General features: G+C 39.0%; 3 non-coding genes across 3 annotated transcripts; 2 read left to right on the forward strand and 1 right to left on the reverse strand.

The window, feature by feature from the left end:
* Positions 1–3,240: 3,240 nt before the first annotated feature.
* trnap-agg lies at positions 3,241–3,312 on the reverse strand. The gene has a single exon. It is a non-coding gene; the product is annotated as a tRNA-Pro (tRNA).
* Positions 3,313–3,414: 102 nt separating this feature from the next.
* trnap-ugg lies at positions 3,415–3,486 on the forward strand. The gene has a single exon. It is a non-coding gene; the product is annotated as a tRNA-Pro (tRNA).
* Positions 3,487–14,297: 10,811 nt separating this feature from the next.
* On the forward strand, positions 14,298–14,369 carry trnae-cuc. The gene has a single exon. It is a non-coding gene; the product is annotated as a tRNA-Glu (tRNA).
* Positions 14,370–14,609: the final 240 nt, after the last annotated feature.

Here is a 14,609-nt window from a genome sequence, read left to right on the forward strand (position 1 = left end):
TGTAAATTGTTTCATCTGCCTAATTGTGAATTGTTAAAGTAGTTAGAAAAATGTTTTGCCTGTCTCGACATGCAGAGTGGCTGGTGACCAACGTGACGTCGACTAATAATCCCTGGCATTGTTGTTTGTTGCTATGGCAACAAGTCTGCATGTAGCTCCATTTTTATATATATATCATATTATATTATATTATTATATTATTTTTATTTTTTATTTCATTCCCTCAATAACAGATATGAATAGTTCATGTAACAAAATAATAAATATAAAACGAAGATTACTGCAGACTTATTTCGAATACACAAAAAATACACAGCAAAACATCAGCTATTCAGTGACATATCACTTTATCATACTAATTTTCAAAATTCTTTTAAATTCAGTAAGTGATTTAAATAGTTTTATCTCAGTGTCATGATTGTTCCATAAACTCACCTTTACTTGAAATGCATCATTTTTATTGTTATAATTTTGAATCTTTTAAAAAAAAATTAGTTTCTTTTAAATTGTATTTGCTTATTGGCTTTTTCATACGCATTGTACAAACATTTTTAAGTACTGTACAATTTGTGAAGTTTCAATAAGTTTAACTGTATACATTTTGGGTTTGTCTTATACACCAGACATATGTTTCCTCTTTGACAAACCGCATCAGGTCAGACTTAGACTATTTTCTTACTATCTGAATTTAACATGCTACCCTGGCACTAAGCAAAGGAGTGAAAAAAAATCATTACAGTTGTCATATTTTAAGTTACATATTTTTATTTGTCAGTATTTTGTACCAATCAGCTTTCACTTTGACACTACAGAGTTCCTTTTCTACTATATTTGTCAAAAAAGTTTAATTTCACTGATGATTGATTTGTAAAAGAAGCAAAAAGAGTAAAACATCCACGGGGTGAATATCTTTTCTAGCCTCGGAATCTCAGTTTCCTGCCACTATCTTTCTACTTTTTGTGTTTGTTGATGAGGTTTAGTTACTAAAACTTCCATTCGTTTTTCTTTTCATTTCCTCACTTTGTCACCTTGTTAGAGGTAATGTATTCACTACAATGGTGTAGGAATACAGTAGATACATCACTTTAATCCAGCTGCATTTGGCTGTTGTCTTTATTCTGAGTGGTGCTGAACCTTTTCTTACATTTATCCCTGAATGAGGTAAAATAAAATATGTACAAGAGAATCACATTCTGAAGAAGTTGTGCACCTCTGTAGGGGAACTTATTTATTCAACATCATCACTGAACAATGCATTATAGAGCCAGGGCTGCTGTCTGGCTGCTCTGACTGTCTAATGCTCGGCCACATTAGGCATAGCAGTGACATAGTCTTTCAGCACGCATCATTCTAAGATAATATAGAATTTCTATCACATTACTCTAAGAAAGAACGTGTGTTTTCCCACACAGAAGTTTATATAGCTGGTCTCACACTCATTGATGGTGTTAATCCATCCTCTCCATGTGACTGGAAAAGAGAAACCCAAACTATTATCTCAACAACCCTGCAAATTTTGACATATGTATATTTAGTATCAATTTTAGAATAACTGAAAAATTCTATCTGTTTTAAACCAACATTTAAAACAGACGAAGCCTTGAAATGTGTTCTTTTTGGTCAACAGTAGGTTTGACCTTGGAACTCTGGCATGACGGCTACCATTTTTGCCCTTTTTCTTTTTCATTGTTGAATCTCAAACTCTGAGCTGAGTAAAGAAGTAGAATTACTGAAACTAACGTGTCAACTATATTCTTATTTTTCAAGATGCACCTGTACTGTTCATCTGCTGTAGGAAGCTTCTTTTGTTTCTTTTTTCTTCCCTGGAACTTCTCATTTTTGCTTCCATATGTCCATATTCCTCATTTTCTCCACATGCACCACAATAATCTGTCTTTGTCAGATATGAAGACTGGAGAGACAAAGCCAAAGCCAGAAAAGAAACTGTCAGAAATTCAGGAGCTATTTATCAAGATCACTTTAAAGCATTATAAGAAAGCCTGGTTCCCTGGAAGCAGAATTCTGCAGTATTATTTATCCTTTAAAAGTTTTTTCTAAGTGTTGTTTAGTCCTGGAAAAAAAAAAAAACTGTCATATTTTATTATGATTCAAAAAAGACCTGTTGACTTTGTTTGATCTAAAAATTAAATACCCATTAGCAAGGAATGCCTCAATTACCAATTTTAACCATTAGCATAATAACATTTACTACAGTGACACTGAAACTATTTGGAGAAGTTTGTAGCGAGAAACAGCTCTCAAAGTCTATAGTAAGGCCATCATTTTACATTCCCTGAAGACCACCAGGTATGTAGCTGCATTCGTAATCAGCTTATAGTCCACTAGTCACTTGCAGAATTAAAATTGCAAATCATTTGAAAGATTTCCTAAATTAGTCCACACTGTTGCGGATAAAGACTTAATAATACAATCAGGAATTACGTGTGTTGTCTACAAGTGTTCAAAGGGGCTCGTCCGAGATATGAAACCAGGACCTCTCGCAAGAATCATACCCCTACCAGGGGTGGGCAATCCAGGTCCTCGAGGGCCGGTGTGCTGAAACTCTTCGATGTTTCTCAGGTTCAACACACTTAATCAAATAGTTGAATCACCTCCTACGTGCAGTTAGGTTCTCCAGAGTCCTGCTTATGAACTCATTATTTGATTCAGGTGTGTTGCAGGAACACATGGAAAGGTAGCAGGACAACAAACCTCGAGGCCTGGAGTTGCCACACCCTGGCCTAGACAAATGAGCCGCTTAGGCACATAACTTACCACTAGAATGGGGGTGCCAAAAGTCTGTCATCATATGTCAGCATCCTGCATGTTTTAGTTCTCTAACTGGTTTAGCACACATGAATCTAATGATGGCTCTATAGAAGGCCAAAAACGAACATTGACTTGCTGAAAAGGTCGTTACCACCAGCAGAGAGACAAATAAAACATACAGGATGTTGGCCCTTGAGAACTGACTATGGGCAAATGAAGACATTTTCAGTAGTAACTCTCTCAATGTGAATTTTAGGTTAAATTTTCCTAAAGGTACTGTCGAGAACAACACAGGACTCTTCCCCAATCTGTACTGCATGGTATTAAAATGATTTAAAGTTCAACAACAAAGAAATGAACAAACAAAATGGCTTCCTTCAAACATAAAACCAGATCTCTTGTAATATATTTGCAAGTCTTCCAATACAATTATAGATAGGCACTGCAGGGATTACCTACAGATGGTCCAAGGGGCTCGTCCGGGATTTGAACCCAGGACCTCTCGCACCCTAAGCGAGAATCATACTCCTAGACCAACGAGCCGCTTGTGTATATAATATTCTACTCAAACACTGTCTTGTACTATTTGGATTGATGAAAAAGCTAGTCCTACTGTCCCTTCCTAACAAGTAAACTTAAGCATGTGGCTCGTTGGTCTAGGGGTATGATTCTCGCTTTGGGTGCGAGAGGTCCCGGGTTCAAATCCCGGACGAGCCCAATTAATTACCATATCAATCACGGACTATAACTTGACATCCTGCAAGGCTGAGGAAGCAGTCACTTAAAGCCAATATTTTTGGCCAATTTTGAGAAAAAACAGAAAGAAATGTGGGGATCTGCTGATTTCGTGTGAATTTTTCATGAATTTTGAGGATTTGTGGAAAACTGGAGGAACTTATTGATGTAATTTGGATTCTAGGGGGCCACATTAACAGCTACGGCTGGCCAGAATTGGCCCCCGGGCCTTGAGTTTGACACATGTCAATCTTTACTTTAATAATGGAACATTAGGACCAGGCTTTGGCCCCCATGTGACCCATCATTCTTCAGGGGATTGTCAAAGTCCTAACCAGCCTTCACACAAAAAACATTTAATTAGCATTCTTTTTTTAAATGTTTTGTCAGCTCTAGTCATCTTTAACAGTTTCCAGACAGGGAAGCAGGTTGTGAGAGAGTGGGGGGCAGACATGCAGCAAAGGTCATGAGGCTGGGACTTGAACCTGTGACAGATGTGTCCAGGACCGGGGCCTCCTGTCTCGGGGTTTCGCTTTACCCCTGCACCACCGCCGCTCAAAGTTAACACGTTTTCACCAAAAGCATAATTGATGGCGAGTGGTGTGATGGTGATACAAGTAGCTTCCAATTATTAAAACAATCGCAAATGTTCCATGAAGGCTGCTAGATACAGACTATCCAGGGATGTCCAAAGTTGGTCCTGGAGGGCCGGCATCCTGTATGTTTTAGTTTTCTCCCTGGTTTAACGTAGCTGGATCCAATGATGGCTTGTTAGAAGGCCTAAGAAGAACATTGACATGCTGAAAAGGTTGTTACTACCAATAGGGAGAGAACTAAAACATGCAGGATGCCGCCCCTCGAGGACCGACTTTGGGCACCCCTGGACTATGTCATATGGCTGTGCTTCTCATTTCCAGTCCTCAGGCTCCCCTGCTCTGCATGTTTTAGATGTGCCCATATTTCAGAACAGCTGATCCAAATGATTGAATGACCTCTTCTGCAGGCGTCAAGTACTGCAGAAACCTGTTAATGACTCATAGATTCAATCCATGTTCAATATTGAGAAAACTGATTTTTTTTCCCCATGTTAATCAAAGCTGATTGATTAATTTTGTTTTCTTTCTTGTCACACCTGAGTGGAGATACAGAGTCTACCGGGCAAAGGAAGAAACGACTTGCTAAATCACTCTGTTGGTTGAGGTTCATACAGGAGTGTGACTGACAACACCATGCTGACCAGATGGAGTGTTGTCCAGGATAGGCACCAAATTCTTATTGAATTCTTGATGCCGATCAAAAAAAGCAAACTCTGACCCGCCTACAAACCTCCATCTCAGTTCAGTTGAAACGAACTCTGGTCTGATCTGAATGCATATATGAAGCAAACCTGAGACTGCTCCAAAGGTAGAAGGTGAACCACAGTGCAGGGCATTCTGGGTAAATACAAAACATGCATGCATACAAAACACCTCAAGGCTGGATTGAGGCGCCGTGTTGCTAATTGAGCCTGCATCTGTTAAACATCTGATTGGCCTATAGGACCTGTGTAGGAACGAGCCAGCGTTGGGGGTTGAGGACGTGATGGCTTCCGCATCATGTGACTTGAACGTAAAAAAACAAGAAGTCCTCTTTGACTGGAAATTTAAGAAAGTAAGAAATACCAGATAAAATATTGCTAATAAATAATAACAGTGTAAGTACACTGAGATTGACTGTCATTTTGTGTGGCACCACTCTTCCACTCATCCTGCTTTAATACCTGGAAAGTCAACTGTGTTGGATATTTCCGTTTCCTCTCCAGATTTCTGAATAGACAGACACAGTTGAGAGTTTTGGTGAAAGAGGCTTTTCAGCTAATTTCTTTTTAATTCCATAAGTAATTAGAAATTTCTTTAACAATATTTCTTATTGAAACAAGACTGAAACAAGAAATATTTTGAAAATAACACCCAAAAGCTGTTTCCTTTACTCTCTTAACGATGCATTCACTGTTTCCCGTGCTCCCTTGTTATTTCTATTCCGTCTCTGTTCTTTTCTGCTGTTTTATTTTCGAAGTGGTTCTGTATTCTCACCAGCTCACAGCAGTGGCTACCGTTAATCTCAGCATGCATTGCCTCATAATTGATGTGCAGGGCACTCATTAACAAACCACTGCAGTTTATGTACAGAAAATAATAAACAAACAAAGAATGAACAAAAAGAATCCATCATTATTTTTTATCCTCTTCTTTTCTTGCTTATTTTACTGCTGCTGCGTTTTCAATTTTAGACCCCAAAAAAAGCTGAATAAACACCAACTAAACATTTTTAAAAGTATTGTAATCTTTCCAATGTTTGCACACAGAAAAGAACAGAAAGTTTGTTTTAGTTGGATGGGTGGAAAAAAAGTAAATAAATGATTTTTCATCATGATTAAATCTCCAGATGAACTTACAAATGAAGTTTGGATTTTACCTTCAAATAGAGAGTTAAAAACAAACAGCAATGAGAGAACTCTGTAATCCTGGAGACTCAAATATAGCCAATCAGCAGAGAAAGACAAAGAATGTTGTCATTTTCAACATCCCATTAAAATGAAGTTAGATTATGTTTTCTAAAGGCCAATCGTTCAACATCTGTATCTTTTGTACTGTCGCCTTGGGGCCAAACATATTTGAAATGCGTCAGAATGAGAAGGTTTGGTCCGTGCTGTGATAGTTGGGGTTTGCTGTGACTTTCAGCTGAAGCTGTGAGTCAGTCAGTTTATTTAGACTAAGCTAAATGCTGGAATAGACTGACGATGCAGGTTTGGAGGGCTGATTCAAAAGGCATGTTAAACCAGCATAACATGCCTGAAGCACCAAGAAGCAACAAACACAGAAAAGGTCTGTTGTGAAATTGGAGACTGCTAGAATATGCTGAGATAGTGTTTTGACTATGAAATGAAGATTTTCAGATCGAGTTGTTGTACTGAAGCTGTCAACTTTCACAACGCAAGAAATTTGCGAAATGCTGAAGTGGCATTGTCTTTCTACCACTACTATCAAGGTTTCCTTTCGTCTTTTCTCCCTCCCTCCTTTCCGGGTGGACAGACTGTGGAACAGAGGTGACCCATAATCAGGTGAGTCTGGGATAAAGGGCTCACCTGTGAGAAGGGAGGTGCAGAGAAAATAGAGATCAGTCCAGAAACAACAGAGGCCTTAAAAAACCAGGAGAAAGGTTCAGAAACTAACTGGTACCAGGGCTTGACTCTACGGAACAGTTCAGTATCGGGGAGGAACGACCGCCTGACAGCTTCTTTAAAGCCCCAACCAAACAAAGCAGTAACAACATGCAGCTGGGTGGGTAGCAGCAGGTGGAGAACATCTCCAACAAAGATCCTCTGTCAGGAGGGACGTGACACTCATATATAAAAACACAGACACTCACCCAGATCCCAGCAGAACATGTCTAGCCCATGGCCGCCTCACGGTGCCGTGCTTGATCTTCATTTGTGGCTCTGCATCCTGATGTGGTCAGAGAGAGAAGACCTGACCCGGATATTGTTCAGTTGAGGAATGAAGGGCTGGCATTATGAAAACAGGTGCTGCTGAAATACAAAGCATGTAGATGACGCCCTGAAGAGTGTCTTAAGGATGTGGTAAACCAGTTTGGTGATGCTTAGTGTTCAGCCTTAAGCAACTTATCCTCTCTATTACACCAAAAAATATCTTTGAACGCTATGCAGTCCTGCTGCGTTCCAACAGTTTGCCTAGGTCAAGGAGAGCACAACTCTTTTGAGATGTTAATCAGCTACTCCCAGTCGTAAGAAAAATAACAAAACATTGTTTCTATGGTAACCCATCAAATGTCCCAAACCAATAAACCAGGAGCAAATATCCTTCCAGCTGCACAGCCTCCAATACGTGAGGGCAAACCAGTCAAAAGAAGCAAAGTTTCAGCCATGAAACATTACTTCTTTGTGTCATGCCTGACACAAAGTCATGATTTTATTCTGTTTATCTTTAAACAGAATAAAATCAAGCTGAAAGTAATAAAAGTCCTTCAACATGCCGCCACCTTGAGGGGAGCATTTCTAGAATGTAGACACATGGACTGCTGTGGTCATCTACTTCAAAAACAATGACTACTGCAGTGTTTGATGTGCAAAATCCTGACTGATGGGGAGAATTATTCTGTAGATTCTTAATGTATGAGGGTGAAGAAGAGTCAATAAGTTGAATTAATGAATTCCATTTATTAAGGCTAAAATGCAGTTCTGGTCCATTATCATGCTATCCTTATGGGCTAAGAGCAAAATGGCATCTAACAGCAGTTTGTAGTTCCTTTTGTTGGCCTCTATCTAAGCTACACCCTGTAGACGGTGTTCCCTAGCATGTCATTTCCTTTAACATTAGCGTTGCATGCATCTGTTCCATGTGTGTGTGCATGTGTGTATACGAGCATGCAAATAGCTAAAAGAGATAGAGGAAAACACTCTTCTAGCTCCTATCTTTTCAGCAAAAGATAGGAGCTTGTTTTAAGTCAAAAATGTCCTAAAAATAGTTTCACTAGCAGATTATTTCACTTTTAATAAAACTTTTTCCCATAAGTGAACAAGCTGTTTAGGGATTCATTGGTAAGGAGGAGCCGAAATGTTCATGAAGAGGAACATTTCATGTAGGGAGGAGGACCTTTGTGTGTATGCTTTCATGATTGCGTGTGTGTGCATAGTTCTGCAAACACGAAATACAGGATGGGAACAGATGATGGAAATAAAGTGTGAAAGAGCAGCAGATGAGTGGATGTGCAGTAAGGAAATCCAGAGAGGTTCCGGCTTGCTTTGGACGAAACGTCTCACAGAGAATATCAGAACACCAAGGTTAGCGTGTAACTCTGCCTGAGTTGCAGGGTGAGTGCTGCATAAGGACAAGCCTGCAAGCTAAGTACAACCCAAAATAGATCTCAAGGAAAAGCAGTGCCACCTTAACGAGCTCAAAATACAAAGTGACTACTGAAAGGAAATAAAAGACAACAACGGAGGGAGGCACTCTGAAGAACGGTTCTGTGAAAACCTGAAGAAGTTTAAGATCACGTCTATATCATTAGTTATGAAAACTGGCAGATTTAATGATGCATATGAGGTAGAAAATATAGTAACGTAGATGTGTTGATATTAGAATATGTAAAAGAATCTTACACCACTATTACATTTCAACCAAATTTCACTCCTTTTATGGCTCTTTTGTGTAGCCTGTTCTCTTCATTTAGCATAGAAAATTTGTTAAAAATGTGACTTTTTGAACCCGGATGTCCTGTCAAAAGGTTACCAATAAAAGTCTTAGGATGTCTGGCTTAGTTAGCCTATTAAATTAATTCTAACAGCATGTACACATAAATATATTTACTTTATTTAGATGGTCTTTGTTGGTCTGTCAGTATTAATAAAATATGAAATCACAGCGTTGTTGAAGATAATGAGGATATCATTAGCCTGATCTGTGTTTTTTTTCCATAATAAATAATGTGTGTATAATGTACACACATTAATCTGGGTCTGCCATAGCAATGAATAAAGAGAGCAGTGCACTGAATTGACTTTTATTGATCCCTTTGGGATCAATACAAATATTTCTGAATTTGAATAGAGGCATTTATCACCTCAAGAATGGACTCTATTTTTATTTTATCTCCTTTAATGAGCCATGAAACCCCTCAGTACATTTAGCAAATTATCCAGCTCAGATTCAAGATGAAATGTTAATATTATTAGCCTTTAGAGTTACCATGGAGACATAATAGACCAAAAACCTTGCCCCAAAATCGCATAGGAATGAATAAAGTCAGGGTTAAGGTTAGGTTAGTCATCAAAATACACAATAGCTGAAGCCCAATTATCTGATATTATGAACTTTGGTGAGCCAAACTGTTCTTTCATTGCTTCAGCAAGAAAGAAGGAAAAAAAATGTTTGCCTTTGTGTTTTTATCTTATGCTATATAGAAGCTTACATTTGTGAAAGCTGCAACAACAAACAGTTTGATTAGGATATATATGGAGTGGGAAATTTTTCCTCCTCAGCCAATCACAGTGCAACCTGCACAAAGGTGTCATGGACGCCACAACCAGAAGGTCACAGGACAGAAGACAGACCAAAGGGGACAAAATCTCATATGCAATGTTTATCATATGTTAGTTCATAAAAATACATTAAAAATGTCAGCAATTACAATCTAAAAGAGTGAGACTACATTTGTACATTGTTTTCAACAGTAAGCCTCCACCAATCTGAACTAAAAACACTTCAACTTTCATCTACACTTACAAAATTCTGGGATCTTTTGATTTAATTATACATTTGATCTAAATTGTTTTTATTAAAATAAAATACCTAGAACCCATCCATCCATTCTCTATGCTCGTTTGTCCTTGGAGAGTCGTGCGTGTGGAGGTAACTGGGCGAGAGGCGTGGTTCACCCCGGAAAGGTCGCCGGGCTGTAACAGGGTAAACACTACAAATCAAGTATTAATGATCTGACAACTGGAGTTATGTAGGAAAACAACAGGCAGGACTAAAAGATGAAAGAACAAATGGGAAGTGCTGTCTTTTTGTGAAAAAAAAAAGCTGCACCATAAATAGGAAGGAATGAGCTTGGTCAAAAATAATGAAGTTTGACAGTCACAGTTCTGCTCTGAGCTACATGGAACATCCAGAGACTGACAGAGACAAAAAGAGATGTGCACTATAATGAATGAGGTTTGCCATGCAGAGGTGAAAACTCACAGATGCAGGGCAAACGGCTGCTGTGAGAAGCAGCTATTCTTTTCAGGTATCAGACAGTAATTACACAGCAGTGTCAGCTAATTAGCAAGGCCTCTGACTGATGAATGATGCTCAGCTGCCTCCTGGATGGGACTGGTGCTGCCGACCTGGAGTTTGTGTGGCCTCATGCAGCTGACTCTTTCACCTTGTGTGTGAGGAGTTTGCAGCTCTTCTCTGTACTGGAGGCGTTTTTGTGAGGTCCCCATATGGCGACACAGAAAAGGACCGAGGTTTTAATATCGACGGCCATTTCAAGGAAGACATTCTTTTGTGTGAATGTTCCAGGGAGGAATGGAAATAATTCCTTTGTAAAGTGAGAACATTTATCATTGTGCATATGAAGATGTGTTCAAGGAAAAGGCTTTTGCTACAAAACTCTTTCTGAGTTGGTGATGGTTGGATGGAAACACTGCTGGACTCACTTCTTCGCATTTTTGATGACAAATTTGTCTCTGTTGAGTAGCTTTTGACATAACATTAATTTTAACGTCAGAGTGAAACAATCATTTATGTAAATGCTGCAAGAAGAAAAAACATTTTTTTAAAAATGAAAATAAAAATCAGAAAATTGTGGTATCCATTTGTATTCTGTCTCCTTCTGATCAAACTGGATGGAGAACACTTGTGAACATTAATCATCAGGTCTTGCCACAGATTCTCAATTAGATTTAGTTGTGGACGGTTTGGGTCATTCCAACACATGAACACACTTTGATCTAAACCTTCCAGCTCTGGATGTGTATTTAGGGTCATTGTTCTCCACGAACCTCTGACAGCCAGGAGTGTCCTGCATTTAACTCCATCCATCTTCCCATCAACCTTGACCTCGTCTCTCCTGGCAGAAGAAAAGCACCGGACCATGCAGCCGCGTCATGTGACACACAGGAGTGTGTTCAAGGTGTTAGTTTTCAAACTAGCCCAGAAAGTTTTATTTTGGTCTGATCTAACCAAGGCATCTTCTTCCATGTGTTTGCTCAGCCTTCTAGACGGCTTCTGGTAAACTACATAATACCAAGAAAAAATTTTTTAACCTTCCAAGGAGCCTACGGTACAATAGGTCTTGTTTTAAGTGGTGGCATACCAAACAGACCTGTGAGCTTTGAGTGTTTCTGGTGTTTAATGTGATATTTCAATATTGAAGTATATGCTGTGTTCACAGCAAACAGACAAATCTTTCATCTTTAGGGTGTCCAAGATATTTTTGTATAATATAACTTTGTAACTTTAATTGCAACTTGTTGTTGCATCTACATCTGATATTGCCTTCTCTATGTTGGGCAGTGCTGAGTACGGCTAACCCTACAGCACTAATCATAATCATTAGTTCTGCCAACGCCAAAGCGCTACACCAACATGCTATTTAGCAAAGTAGCGATGCTAAAACGCTAACTTCAGCTCAAATCAAAAGACTAGAATCCTCCAGGAACAAATTAAATTTGACTTTATAATTTTTATGTTGTATAATGGCTGAATTTATTGTATTTATGTTTATACCTTATTTTGAATTATCATCATTTTTATGAAAGTCATTATGTCCTTCATATCATTGCTGACATGTTTTGCCAGTTTATATTTGGAAATACGCTAATAAGTAAATTTTTGAGGTTGACATCACCCTGAACTTTAGTTCAATTCTATCAGAATGCTGTTCATTCTGACGCCTGTCTCCAACTATCATTGGGTGACGGGAGGGTTACATCCTGGAATACTTATCAGTCTATCAAATATTGAGAACCAACATTTAGCTTTATATTCTACAATCTACAGTAGAACTCAACCCAGAACAACTGGAACCAACATTTAGTTTTATCAGAATAAGAATCCAGAGAAGCCCCTACTAGTTAATGTGGACTAGTCATTCTTATTCTTATTAAACGTGGGGAACCAATATGTGCTTTAACCTTTTGGTCTTTCTTTTGGTTTGTTGTTTTTTTGCATCTCCTTCTAATTCATGTAAAGCACTGTGAACTGCCTTATAAATAAAATGACTTTACCTTCTTCTGAGCTCGTCTCTGAGAATCTAAGGTTCTGACACAACACACAAATCAAAGAAAACACAACAAAACAATAGATTTTACTGTTTCTATCATCGTTCACTCTACATTTCAGCGAGAAGCCAGGCTCCAAAACAAACCCAGTAAATTACCAGCTGCAAACATGCGCTGAAGTCTTCTACACAGGGGCAAAGACAAGATTACAGTCATTCCTAAAGCTTCCTCAATTCTAAACTAACAGATAAATATAACTTTACAGAGTGTGATCTGACATGTAATCACTAGTCTCCAAATATATAGTTCACCTCTAGAGTGATAAAAACATTTATGCTGCAGTTTTCTTGAACATTTGTTGGATACAAGATTTCTGTAGCTCAATCTGATTCCACTATGATTTCTAATAATTGTGCAACTATGTATGCACATAGTCACATTTCTTAACGTTCATAGTGCAACATATTCTATCATCTACAGCCGCAGTGACCTAACAGTGTGGTTCCACTTAAAAATGCTGACTGGTCCTGGTGTGAAAACTTTCACTAAGTTACAGGTTTGGGTACATGTATACATCAAATTCATCAGCAGGTCAATAAAGTGCTTTTCCATCTTTTGGATGTCAGCGAGGCCAAACTTTGGCCTGATTGATCGGTCAATAAGACCAGACTAGAGAGATGCTGGAGTGTGGGTAAGGTGCTAAAACGGGATTGATTATACATGAGGTGGTTTGAAAAGAGGAGAGAGACAATGAGAAAGTCAATGAGTGAGGAGAGAAACAGGGACCTATGATGGATTGACATTTGGTGTGAGAGGAGCTAAAAACTGGGAGACGCACGGAGGAGAGAAGGCAAATGATGGATTGAGGGATATTACCCTGAAAGGATAGGAGACAGTAAGATGGGGTTTCTAGGGAGAGAGGTGTGTGTATAAATCTCAGAGCTGTTGACAGGCCTGGTTTTATTCTCATTTGATTGATTGTTCTGTGGTTTAACAGTCACCTGGGTCTGAGGCATGGCTCTCCACACATATTTAAAATCCAACCGTCAAAACTTTCCTACTTATCTAAATTGCAGACAGAAGCGTCTACCTCATGTTTATCCTGTTCTGTTGAGCTTATTTTAGAGTTTTTTCCTCAGTTAATTTTTTTTAATACAAACACTCCATTTGTGTTTGCTCTGTCATGTGATTTACTTAGTGTGAATGCATGCAAACCTGAGAGCACACACCAACCAGAGGCCACTGTGCACAGTGTGTGTGCCTCACTGCTCCATCAGCTTCTCACGCAAACAGACATACCAAACCCAATAAGAAGTCAGGTTTAATAATATTCCATTCCAAGGCCACCGACTCACTTGTGATCCTTAATGTAAAAGCACAACATATTTTATCTGTTATTACCTGTGAGACTTGTGAAAATAAAGGCTGTTCAAAGAATAGGGTTCACCTATCTCAGACTTCCAAAGGAAACAACAACTTCATCATGCTGCAGTTAAAGTAGAAATTGGTGCTGCATCAAAGATAATCCACAGTGGTTAGCACCTGCAACGGCCTTTGTAATCAGAACATTCGCTGACCGAATCAGACCTGCTGGCCATGATGCCTGCAACTTACAAATATCACAGAAAGCTTTTAAAACTGTCACACTCATTTTTCCTTCACACAGATATTAGAACTCCTGAAAGGAGCTGCTGTTTTCGCTGATGGTGCTCAAACTATCATAGTGTTAAAACAGAATGGGCCTCACTATCAGAGCTTTTCTATTCACCTGAAAGGAAGCGGTGCATGGGACATGGACGACAAAAGTAGCTTCACTTGAAGTTTGAGTGAAAGGCAATCCCTCAGGAGGTTAGAGGACAGCCTGCCATGACTCTACCTCTACTAAGGGTCAAAGTGTAAAACGTCTTTTGGCTTTATATCCACTCACAAGCATGTCCAGCTTAAAGAGGCACGATGTCATGTTTCAAGTCAAGCAGAGGATCAAAAAGCATTGCTGGAGCGCCTTCTTGCTCTGTCAACTGGCAGGTCCCTGATGGTCTAGTGGTCAGGATTCGGCGCTCTCACCGCCGCGGCCCGGGTTTGATTCCCGGTCAGGGAAAGTCCTGTTACTTTACACCTTCCATGCTATTTTGGTCATTCAAGGGAAGAACTGTCGTCTAAGCTTCCTGTCTCTCTGACCTCAGGGGGTGACATGTAAATCAACTCATATCAAATATAAGGAGGCATAATATTGATTGAGAAATTAGCTCTTCTTTCCATTTGGATAAAATTTAAAAACATTTTACAGAGGCCTAGAATACTGTACCTCTAATTAAGGGTCAAAGTGTAAAGCTTCTTT

The sequence above is a fragment of the Xiphophorus maculatus genome, chromosome 23 (genome assembly GCF_002775205.1).
Source record: "Xiphophorus maculatus strain JP 163 A chromosome 23, X_maculatus-5.0-male, whole genome shotgun sequence".
Taxonomy (NCBI): Eukaryota; Metazoa; Chordata; class Actinopteri; order Cyprinodontiformes; family Poeciliidae; genus Xiphophorus; species Xiphophorus maculatus.